General features: G+C 50.9%; 1 protein-coding gene across 5 annotated transcripts in view; it reads right to left on the minus strand.

Moving 5' to 3' along the window:
* NR6A1 (nuclear receptor subfamily 6 group A member 1) overlaps positions 1-12344 on the minus strand; it is a 181738-nt gene that overhangs the window by 37652 nt on the left and 131742 nt on the right. The gene's annotated exons all lie outside the window — the stretch shown is intronic.

Raw genomic sequence — 12344 nt, forward strand, 5'->3', positions numbered from 1 at the left:
GGCAGCATTACCCTGGAACAGTATGGCCCTATAAGGAAGGGGTGTCTAGTTTCTATACATAAAGCACACGGGATCTCCTGTAAGGAACGGACAGTCTTCCACTGGAGACTCAAGGATCAGAGATGGGAGCGCCCAGCCTGCTTCTTGAAAGCCATCACATCACATCAAACCAGATCACAAGAGAGAAACAGGGCCCAGAGATACACCTGTTTGTTGGCACTCCCCTCCCACGGGCCTCTTACAGATATGTGGCCATTCCCCCAACCCTGCATCTGCAACAGAAAGGACCTAAGTAGTGGCCAAGAGAAATCGCATCATATTTACATCATCGGAATCCAGCCCCAGCATAACCCCACAGTAGAGACACGCTGGCCTCCTAGCCCAGTAAGGCAAAGCAAGGAGTTGACATGCGCAGGGCAGGTTTCAATGCGGTCCCTGCCCAGACCACAGTAATACAAGTGCTAGGCTCCTCATCAGTTTCCAACAGCACAATGGATCATGAGAAATGATTCATCACCAACCAGCTAAATAAAACTGGGGCTTCTCCTTCCACTCGCAGGCCTGAGATCTTCAGTAACATGCTGCACCTGGACTTCCCAGGAGTCCCATTTGCAACCATAAAAAGCATTCATCTCAATGTCGGTGATTTCAGAGAGGATCGAGACCAGGAGTTGCAATACGATCTGGTGATAAAGAGGAATGAATATGGAGGAAGTCTAGGATGCCTTCAAAAGAAACCCTGCGGAAACGCCCCTTTCGCCCAGTGCATTAGTCCAAAGGGGACTGTTGGACCTTCTGGTCAGGCAGCTCCAGCTCCCATGGAGGACCAGCAGCTGCACTGGAGAAGAGCAGAGCTGGGGCGGAAGCAGCCCCACGCCCGGCATAGGGAGAATCCCCAGCTGAGACTACTTTCAGGCCTCACTTGGAGAGGGAGCATCACTAGGGCTCTACCAAAGTCCTGGCTCATTTGGGTCAATTTCACAGTCATAGGACTGTCAATGGCATTTCAGTTGTTTAAATCTGAGATTTCAGGGTTGAACTTGTAGGGGGTGACACGGTTACTGTAGGGAGGGGAGGGGGCAGTACCACCGCCCTTACTTTTGTGCTGCTGCTGGCCGTGGCGCTGCTTTCAGAGCTGGGCAGAGGGACAGCGGTGGCTGCTGGCCAGGCACCCCACTCTGAAGGCAGAGCTGCCACTGGGGATGTAAAGGGTCAACTGGTTACTCGCTAACTGGGTGATGCTTACGGGTAGCCAGTTAACCGGTGACCTGGCTGGGTCGGAGCAGCCCCGCACCTGAAGCAGGCCGGGCTGTGCCAGCCATGCCACACCATGGGCAGGGGGTGCTCCTGCCAAGCCTGGCCCAAGCATCCCTCTGCCCAGTGCGGTCAGGCTGGTGCTGCCCCCCGCCCATGGCACATCTGGAGAAAGGGAGTGGGAGTGAGGACTGGTCAATTTCACCAGGCTAGCGTATAAGCCAGGAAAGTTCCCCACCACAGCAGGACGGTTCCTCCACTTCCACAAGGGCTTGTCAAATTGACGTTTGGATTCTGGAAAGTAACTGTCCAAATCAGGTCACAGATGCAACCTCCCTGAATTCCACACGCAGAATCACAGCGCTGTTTCCACCACCGCACGCCAGTGTCACAATGAAACGGCACAGCGTCCAGGGCCCCATGTCACGCGCTTCTTTTAACTTCCTTAGCTCAAGAACAGAGTTGAGATCCCAGGTCGGAGTGACTTTTCCTTACTAATGTGGTACATGGATAGCGTGTTCCTTCAGAGCCAGCCTCGTCTTTCCCATTTGAGCTTGGTTTTCAGTGAACCATTCCACTCCATATCTGGTATGAACAGTAAGAACGTGCCACCTCAGAGGAAAATGCAAATACCTGTCCAAAGTTTGGAGGACAGCACCAGTTTATAAGAGATAAGTCCTGGGAATGATAGCAAGAGGATTTCAAATTCTCATGCAGACCCAAGGCACAACACTGGGGAGAATTAGCATGTCAATTTCATACCGTGCTGTGTCTGTCTTATCCTACAGCTAGCACAGTATCGCAGAGAGGGGGAGAAAGTAACACCACCAGGGCAGCAGCACTTGGGGGCAGAGAGGCACATCGATCGAGCACAGAGAGCATGCAAACAGCAGCGCTCGTCACTGTGCACAGGGCAACCAGTGTATGCAGAACCATGCCTGGGGTGGAGGCTTCTATGCCCAGGTTTCCATACAGCAGAGATAAATCAGTGTGAATTAGTTGGAGGTGTTTGGCAGAAGCCAAATTGGCCTTTTACCTGGAAAGCTTTGCTCTAGGTCAAATGATATGATCAGAGAGTGAAAGCAGAGAAAATGTGGCCAATCGAGACACAATCTCCCTGCTACACAAACACGAATGGTTGTAGCATGTGTTTGGGGCAGGCAGGTGTGAGACAAGGCCAGAAAGAGGTGCTTATGTCTCCGTTTTCCCCTGGGAGTATCAGCAAAAGCTTTGGTGTGCGACTGACACACACGAACACGAATTCCAATGAACATTATACAAATGATACGGTTAATACAACGACTGGGCTTTTGCTATTCCCCCTTTGCAAAACGTAATGAGAGGCGTTTGGATGAAACCAATGTAAATTGTACTTCTCCCAGCAAGAAGAGCTGTCATATTCAATTTGGAATCTGCAGACGGTAATATTCCCATGGAGACAGAATAGGGCTGATGTGCGGCTTGGGAAGGCTCGCAGTAGGCACGTAGTAATTTTCATAGACAGAGATGTCAAACTGAAAGGGAAATAAAGTAAATGATGGTTGAAGCAACTGACTTTGTTAACCCAGATCTAGTCTCATTATCTCGTATCTATACCGTTCGACCTAAATCTTGCTTCACATTAGAAGTCGGTTGTACTTAAAATAATTGTCAACATGTACCTAAAGCCTTTTTCTGCAGAAGTTCCCTACCAGGTCCAAACATGTTTTAATTCTTGTCACTCCATGCTAATCACACACATGTTCTTCCACCACTATGAGTTTTCTCTTAGGATGCACAAAACTGAATTTAAAACACAGATGCTAGTCAAGTGTGTTCGAGGGGGAAGTAGAGGTAACAGAGTGTGTTTCAACTGTTGTTGCTGTTTTCAAATTCTAATTTAACCACACCGACTTTGACTGAGCAAGTGTAAACCCTTCAGAGAAACATCCTCTTTTACCGTAACCACAGACAGACAGTTTTCAGCGACGTGCTAAGCTCCTGAAATTAAAAACTAAAAGGGGGGTAGCTCTACTGGATCTGGAAACAGAAGCAAGTGAAATTGCGGTTTCTAAATAGTGTTTGCAGGGAGTGAAGAAACAGATTTGCCATCTTGGACCTAAAGCAAACAAGCATGTTTCAGTGACCTCACTCCCACCTCAGGACGAACAACTTCAAGAGTGAAAAGTACAAGGACACGTGCGCACGCACTCTCTCGCTCTGAGTTAGCCACGGCCTATCATGACCAGGTGCATTTTTAAATGTCCCCCCCAGGAACACATTGCCATGCAGCAGGGGGTTAGTTCCTTCCGTTTCTCCTCGCCAAGCAGCTTAGCACTGCGGACACCAGCCCCTAACGCTCACTTCCATACAGAGTCCATCAACGTCCAGAACAAAGTGGATACTGCCTGTCCCTCCTGTGCCAAATGCAGATCACTAAGGAACAGAGGGTCCACGTGAAAAAACCAAAAACAAATATCAATGCAATTCCCAGTGTCTCCACGACCCCTTGCTGCTACTTCAGTCAAATGAGCGTTCTCAGTCCCCCGTCTTTCTGGTTCCCTTTCGGGGTTTACATATTGCAAGAAAACCTTTGCTCTCTAAGCCACCTCAATTTTAGTAAGTGAATGGAAAAACCAATGTAGCTACTTTCTGAGCTTCTTCCTCGCACTTCTGGGTGTTTGGCTGAGTCGGACAGCCCCTTTGCTGCAATCCCAGGAGAAAGGTGTGGTATAGTAAAAGCTCTGCTATCCAGCACTCAGTTAGGCAGCATTTCAAATAGGGACGTGAGCTTGTACCTGTGGACACAGTTAACTGATCAGCCAGGGCTCACCAGTTAACATGCCTGGTTACAGGCAGCCCTCTGCACACACCACCCAAGGTGCTGCCTCTGCATCAGAGGCAGCAATGCGCCGAAGGGAGAGGGGAGCTGGTACACCTGTAACCCCCCCCCCCCATGTAAAGGTTTACCTAAATAAACTCATTTTAACATCCCCAGTTTCAGATGTCTCCCAGTCAATGTTCCCTCCAAGATTTTCCAACCACAAGCAGAGTGAGCTTTGGCTTGTGCAACAATATTGAGGTCACGTGCGCTGATTGGATGTGCACCGCTGTGGCACCCAATTTATTAACGCACGTTCCCAGCTGCCAGAACAGACCCTCCCCTTTCCCCACCATACAGCATGTCCCGTTCCCAGCCGCCGGAAGAGAAACCCACACCCTCCCCTGGCCATGCGGCAGGTCCTGTTCCCAGCCACTGGAGCAGACACCCCCCGATGTAGCAGGTCCCGTTCCTGGCTGCCAGAGCAGACACACCCCCCTCTGCCACGTGGCAGGTCCCACTCCCAGCCCCAGCCACCAGAACAGACCCCGGTCCCCCACCATGTGGAATTCCCTGGCCACCGGAGCAGGCCTTCCCAGCCCCCGCCACAGCGGGTCCCGGCCACAGCGGCTCCCTCACTGCGCCGTCTCAGCTGGCCCTGCCCGCCGGAGCAGCTGCCTGCCATGTGGCTCTCCAGAGGAGGTGGGTGGGAGCAGAAACTTTTGTGTGCGGCCGCACAGGCGCGCCCCTTAGCGGGAACTGTGCTCCCAATACAAAATCCTCAGTCTAGTAATGGGATTCGTTTCCTGCCCAGCACATTTCTGCCATTGCACGTTCTGCTCTCTGCTTTCGTGCGAGAGCCAGAAGACATCAGCGAGCTGAAGCCAGGGGTTAATTCACAAAAGCAGCATCCAGGGTGTGTCAAGAGTCGTTGCAGATTTCGCCCAGTCTCTGCGCCTCCGACATTGGCAACGATCGATGCGGATACCGACCCGAAACACGGCGGGATCCGGACGTGATCCCCAGCTCACACACTCAATCCAGTTCGGTCTAGTTTTAGCGTGAACGTATTGGGAGTGATCTGCATGTGCGTGATGCGCTGCCCGTCGTGATAGGTCGTATGAGGAGACCCACTGCGGTGTGGAAAACTGTCCGTGTGCTCCAAGAAACCAGCCGCTCTGCAGGGCAGAGCACCGGCTGGATCGGCAGGGGCGGCTTTATCCTTGGTTCCTCTTACCGCGCTCTCGCTCTGCGCACATTGGCATTCCACTGGCAAAGCACAACTCTCAGTTAAGCAGAGTATCTGACTGACACCCCCATTCCTGCAGCAAGCCGGGAACAGGTGAACCGGGGACCTGACAGGCTTGCTGGGCCCCTGGGAAAGGGGGTGGGGGCCACGGCCTCCCGCAAGAGCTACGCTGCCACAGGAGCATCAGTGGCAGCCTCAGGCCAGCTGCCCCCGACGTGCCTCTCTCCTCCCCCCACTTCAGCAGGCCTAAACGTACATGAGTAGCCAACATCCCGGAGCACTAAATGCTGCTCCAGTCTAACCTCAGACCTTCCTGGCTTGCAAAGCAACCGTCGTCTGAGTATGTTGGGGGAGGGGGAGGTGAATCATCCACGACCTAGCCCAGTTTGGCGCCCGTAAATCCCCCCATGCAGCTTCCAGCTGGTGTCATTCAGCGTCTCCAGTAGGGACAGAATTAGCAACTGGCTCTGGGTAGTTTTGACCAAGTTTGATCTTTGCACGACTCCAGCCACTCGTGTCACTGGATCTAGCTCACGCCTCTCCTTCCATCTTCCAAAGGCCTGGGTGTGCTCCCCGGCCCCCCACAGTATCCCCGCCCCCCGCCGTGGGCCTGGATTCTTTGTATTCCGAATGCTCAGGGCTACAGTATCAGGGGGCTATACCGAAGGTCCTGCTGAAAGCTGCTTGTTTGATTTAGCTTCCTTTCCATCACAAATTCCCAGGCCAGAAGGGACCATTTTGATCATCTAGTCCGGGGTGTGCAAAATACAGCCCGCAGGCCGGATCAGGCCCAGCAAGCTACTGGATCCAGCCCGCGGCAGCCCGTCACACAAACCTGCAAAGACGCGGTTTTGGGGACGTGGGATCACAAGGATTTTTCTTCCGCGCTCGTGGTTTTGGTTCTTGGATATGTTCTTCCTATAGCAGCCATGGGAAATGCACCAATCGCCCTCTCCGTGGGGTCCTGGCTCCACGTACACACCATCTTCTGACCAAGCACAAGCCCTAGGTCAGCACGGAACCTCGGTCACCAAGAGCACTGTGGGCAGCATCGCAGACCTCCAACCTCCCTCTTTTACAACGCTCAACTCGGAGAACGGAGGGTTTGGGAACCTTCAGCGCAGAGCCCTGCAGCCTCAGCAAGTGACGAACTGTCCCCGCCGCCCAAGAGTGCACCGAACTCACGCTGAACGAGGGGAAGACCCAGGGCTGATCACAATAGGTTCATTCAGTGGCTCGACGTTCCTAAAACAACAACTTTTCAGGAGATACAACAGAATTGTGAGCAAGTGCTTCATAGCGCGGGGCGAGTCTGGCAGGCGCCAAGACTTCAGCAGGAAGAGCGGGGAGCCACAGAACAGAGCCCTCAGAGCAGAGAGGGGACCGGAATAGCTAAGCTGTTGCTTTCAAATGAGGCTGTTTCTTCAGCCGACTTTTTTTATTTGGAGTAGTTCAATTTTTATAAACACATAACTAACCCTGTCAAAAAGACAGAGGCAGGCACGGCTTGCTGGGGCACCAATTACTTCATCATGCAGTAAGGAAAAATATACTGCCCAGCTCTAATAAAAAGGAATGAACCCCACTCCTGGGAAACGCAGATAAATCTCTATTTTCCATCAAGGAAGCAGGCAGCTACTATGAGAAATATAAAAGGGAGCGGTTGGGTTTGATGTGCAGTGAACAGCAGACTCGACCATAGCTACTGGGATGTGATTTGTAATGCAGAGTCTTGGGAATCTTTAGTTGCATCAGAACAACCCCCCCCCCCCCCCCCCAAAAAACCCCTGCTTGTATTAAGTGTCTGCCAACAACGTGTTCCGCTTTAGTGGCTTTTTGTAATTTACCCAGTCGCTCTATTACACCCTGTTTTCCAGGATTTACTCTCAGATTAAACCGGAGTGTACCAGCTCCCTCCTGTCCTCTGGCATCCACGCGGCTTTGATCTGTTCTCCACGGGCAGCCTGCGTCTTGCCGTGGGGATTTGCAAACCATGCCCCTCAGCCTGGGAATCGGATTCTTTTTATTCTGAACCAACCGCGCGACGGTATCACTGTTGTGACTTCAGGTGCCACTTAAACGCTGCTGCTTTGATTAGCTTTTTACAAATGCTGCCTGGACAGCAACTCCCTTTGAACATGAACGCTGAGCACACAGCCCCCAGAATGTGTCACCCTGCTTCCCAGGGAGCGGCGAGGCAGAGGGGGTGGTCTGACCACTCCTGCCAAAGAAGAGCCCAGGAGCAGCAGTGGTGATGATCGGGTACTGGACAGGGACCTTCCCGTGGTTTCGGGAACCCGAGGGGCCAGATGTTGGGGTGCAGGTTAACTGCGCAGAGCAGAGGGCAGGGCTAGTGCACACACGTGCTTTAAAAACAAACTCTTTGCTGTCTTCTGATCATGCTGCTGCTCGTGCAGGGCCAGGCCCCCGGCATGAGGGATGTAAAATCCTGTTTGACCAGTTAAATGCTGGGTTTGCTTCAATGGGGGCACCTAAATTCCCCCCCCCCATGTGGCGCGGTGTGGGGCAGGGTGTGGGCTAGCGGCTAAGCGAGTAGTTCTGTACCCGCGCGACGTCTCTGCTGCTGTGGAACAGAGTCCCCGGGGCGGGGTCGGCAGCCAGTGCACCCCAGGCCCCACTCCCAGGGAGCCCCGGCCAGCTCGAGACGGAGGCAGCAGCATGGGGTGGCAGGCAGGAGCCGGTTAAACACCAGATCCCCCTGCAGACGGGCTACGTGCTGCCCCGCTCTATCAGAGCCGGCAGCGCGGGGTGGCAGCAGCCCCATCCACAGGAGCCCGAGCTCCCTGCTGGGGGTGGGGAGTGGGGAAGGCTGCCGCAAAGGAGCCTCTGTCCATGGCAGCCCGGGCTTCCCACTTCCCAGGCTTGCCTCTGTCCATGGGGAGCTCGGGCCCAGTGTGGACAGAAGCTGTTTTGCAGCAGCCTCCCGCGTTTAACCTGCTCGCCTCCCCCCGCCCCGCCCCGCGCTACAGAGGCAGCGGAGGTGGGGAGGGGGAGGAATACGAGTAGCTGACGAGATAACCCTCGGCTTCCTGGTTAATAGTATAGCCGACTACTCGTTGACATCCCTAGAGTAGAGGTATTCGCTCCTGGCTCCCCTTCCTCCAGCTACAAGCACTGACCAAGAGCTCAGGGGATCCGGCCCTTGGGAGGTAGATGTTGCTGAAGATGAGACAGGAAGACAACTAGAGTCCCTGACCTCGTTTGGATGCAGGCAGGCAGTTTGGTGTCCAAACTGGCCGGTTTTTGGAGACACTGACGGCAAGTGTCCCAGTCAACACCCGCTAACTCTCTCCACACACAGGCAAAGCAATACTCCGCCTGTTGCTACCCCCGCACAGCTGGGATCACTGCATGCATTTGCATCCCCGAGGGAAAGCGGCGAGGCCATGTACACAGCGCCCATGGCGATGATCTGACTGACCCAGGAACACACATGGGCTACCATGGTGTGCCATCCTCCCCACGTTTCAGAACAGCCCATCAGTCCCAGAGGCTAAGGCTGTTGTACAAAAGTGGAGCCTGCTTGAAGGTATTTCTGTTTGATCAGTCCCTTAATGCTGTTTATGTGCACTGGGAGTGAGCAACAGGGAAGGGGTCACTCGATTGCCTGGCATTGGGCACTGTCGGCAGACAGGACACCGGGCTAGACAGATCTTTGGCCTGACCCCATGTGGCCATGCTTACTGTCATGCTGGGGTTAAATCAGGTACACACGCTTTTTGAGGAGGGGAAAGGGGTTGTGGCTAATGTGACCAACTCTAGGCCTCAAGAGCTGGGAGAGGCCCTTATAAAAGGTCAGAGATCAACCCTAGAGTTCAGTACACAGGCTCATGCTTTGTGATTTGAAGCCAAACGAACTCTAGATCTCCGGAGTCGCTGAAGTAGATCCTTTGCGTCCATGTAAGACAAGAGCAGAGTGTCGCAGGCCCCGTTTCACACCACCCACAGCATCCTTGTGAAAGTTACTGGCTGTGCCTGCAAACAGAACCATTTTGGGTGGCAAGGGACACGCGTCTAGCTAGTCCTGTGGGCACGGACTGAAATCACAGCAGCACTCATAGGTACCAAGAGCAACTAGATCACAGCACGACAACATCTAGGATCAGAAGTCACATCGGTTTCCAGTTACACCGGAAGAGAAAAAACCTGAAGCAACTGAACTCATTTCTGGGTGCTCTGTTGGCAGTTCTAGCACAAATGGCAAGTCGCCATCGCTGGCGCGCTCGCTTTTAGAAACAAGTCACTGCTGCACTCCAGACACGTCTCCTTTGCCAGGATTTTACCGCAACGGTTACAAATCTCTAAAAAGAGAGGGGTAAATAAGGAACCACCGACACCTTTCACAGCAACGGGGTCTCGTTATCACCCCAACCCAGCAGTCCCATTTCACAAGACAGACAACGTTAGCCAGGCTCTCCAAGATGGCTGCTGAAGGAATGCTGGTGCAGATCCCGGCCACACTGCTAATCCAAGCACCTGGCTACAGAGACGCTACTAACCATCACGGTCTCATGAATTGCACCATCTCCACTTGAGTTGTCTGATCCAGTGTTTCTCACCTTTTTTTTTTAAAGCACCCCTTTTAAAATATATGTATCCCTCTTTTAAAACAAAATTATAAGTATCCTCAGTACCTACAGTTTTCAGACAATTTTTTTCCTACTATTGCAACACATTTGTTTAAACAACATAATCGTAGGCGGGCGGGCGACGAAATTTTTGGGTACAAAAAGTACAAAAATAACAAAGTGCTGTAAAACTTAAAACAAAAATTCAGTTTTCTCCAAATTTCTGTTGTGTTCACGTATCTCTTCCCCCCCGACTTCGAGTACCCCTAAGGGTACTGTACCACTGGTTGAGAAACACTGGCCTGATCAACAAGGGAGGGGGATTAACGCTGGCTAGACAAGGACCCTCCATCTGGGGGGGGGGGGGGTTGCTCAACCTTTGCTTACTCCACCCCACCCCCAGCATCACCCCCATAAAGCATGAGCTGATGGTGAGATCCCCTGGTCCCATCTGCAGTGGTCCGCAGGGAGAAAGCCACTAGGCATGTGGTGTTGCTCCAAGCCAAGCTGCAGACACAATCAAGGAGCTATAAAACCATCGGGCAGTGCACATTGTGAGAGGCAGGAGCCACAAAGTAACACCCCTCTGGCAAACTCGAACACCGCTATATGGTGCCCCAATTTGTAGCATTTTCATAAGAGATTACAGTAGGCTTGTTAGGCTTGCTCCTCACACAGGCTGCAAACAAATGACTGAGGATTTAAATGGGGGCTCATTTCCAGTTTCAGCTTTTTTGTGGCTGCCATTGAAAGAACGGGGCTGTCACCTAGTGAGTGAAGGAAGTGGAGATGATTGAAGCAACCAAGAATCAGGATCCTTCCTGAGGAATAAACCTTCCAGGGTGGAAATGGATAGCGGTGAGACCGGGTGAGAGAGCACATTGCCACAGTAACCTCAGTATGCACGTGCCCGATTGCATTCGCTGGTTAGTAATGAGTTACATTTCCAGAACAGAATCCCGCATGTGCACAGTGCATGCAGCAGCTCCCGAGTAATCCAGGCTGCAGAAACCTAGAGAGGAACACCAGCGGTCTGAACGGAACTATCACTGTGACACCAAACGGAGAGTTTAAAAGCTAATCAAATACCTGTGATGGCTTTAAAAGTCCCGCAGGAATTTTGACTGGCCTCTAGACAATCCACTGAGGCCCGTGGGTTTGCCGGTTCCTGACCTTTGTTATTTTTCATCCTAATTAATGCAAGATTCTTGTATAAGTGAACGTCGGGATGCCCATGGTAGAGGTAGCAATGACCTTTACATTTACCTTGCGTTTTCAATTATGGGACTGCTTCAAACTGAACAGGTAATTTCAGAACACATAAAAGGTTAGCCTAAATTTGAAAGGAAATACCAGGCTCTTCTCTTGATTCTGTTAGTGCTTACACACATTAAGAGTCTCTCCGTTTCATAAAGCTGTGTGCCGTATAGTGTTGATTTACAAAACCAAAGTTAATCTTCGTTTTACATTTTTATTTGGGGGAGGAGAGAAATTGGGAAGCATTTTTCTGTTCCATTTTCTTCAAGTGTTTTATGTCCAACCAACTCATATGGGATGCTCTAGCTTTGTTCTCCCGGGCTATTGTAGCAGCTGCTAAGTCAAACAGTTGCTGCTACAACAAAAGCACTCACAAAAATCTCAACCTCATCTTGAACCCTGAAGATTTTTATGGCTACTCCCTCACTAAACCCTCCCCCTACACCACATTAAAGGATTCATTGTTTTCAGAGGTCACGGTAGGTTTCATACCAAATTTTAAAACATTAAAAATGCTACAGGAATATTATGATGCTTTACATAGGTGCCACATAAGACAGTGTGAGAAAGCAGAAGAAACTTAAACTTGCTTCGCTTTTTATAGTGCAAAGAGTAACTGAAGAAGTTCACATGCGTAAGGAAAACATACAACATATGAATGGGATTATCAAAATGTGGGGATTTTAGTAAGTCACATGTTCACCTGTAAACAAGTGCACTTTGTTCTATTATCACTTATGACCTGTTATTATTCACAACATGAATACAAGCTACATATGGGCTACAAAGAATATGGATGGCTGTTTTTTGTTTTCCCAACATATTGTCAGTACCACAGCATTCCAGGGGAAAAACATGGATGCTATTATTGAAAACCATCATCATATTTGTTATTTTTAATCTAACCAGTATTAGATATTTACTTCTGAGTTACAAAACCCTCTCAACTCACTATAAAGGATTTAGCTTGGAAATTAAAAACTGGAGTCCACATAACTGCCTTATATTATCAGTGACAAATAGTGCTTCACAGTATGGCAGGCACAAAAACCTGATCTCAGAGCAAGAGAAAGAACTGACCCTCCTCCCTAACTATCTAAAACGAGAAAGTGACAGAATAAAGCATTTTACTGGAATGAAAAAGAGGGAAAATATGCCAAGTGACCAGTTTCAAGTCATCTAGTTTATAAAGTAC

Source organism: Pelodiscus sinensis, chromosome 22 (genome assembly GCF_049634645.1).
Source record: "Pelodiscus sinensis isolate JC-2024 chromosome 22, ASM4963464v1, whole genome shotgun sequence".
Taxonomy (NCBI): Eukaryota; Metazoa; Chordata; order Testudines; family Trionychidae; genus Pelodiscus; species Pelodiscus sinensis.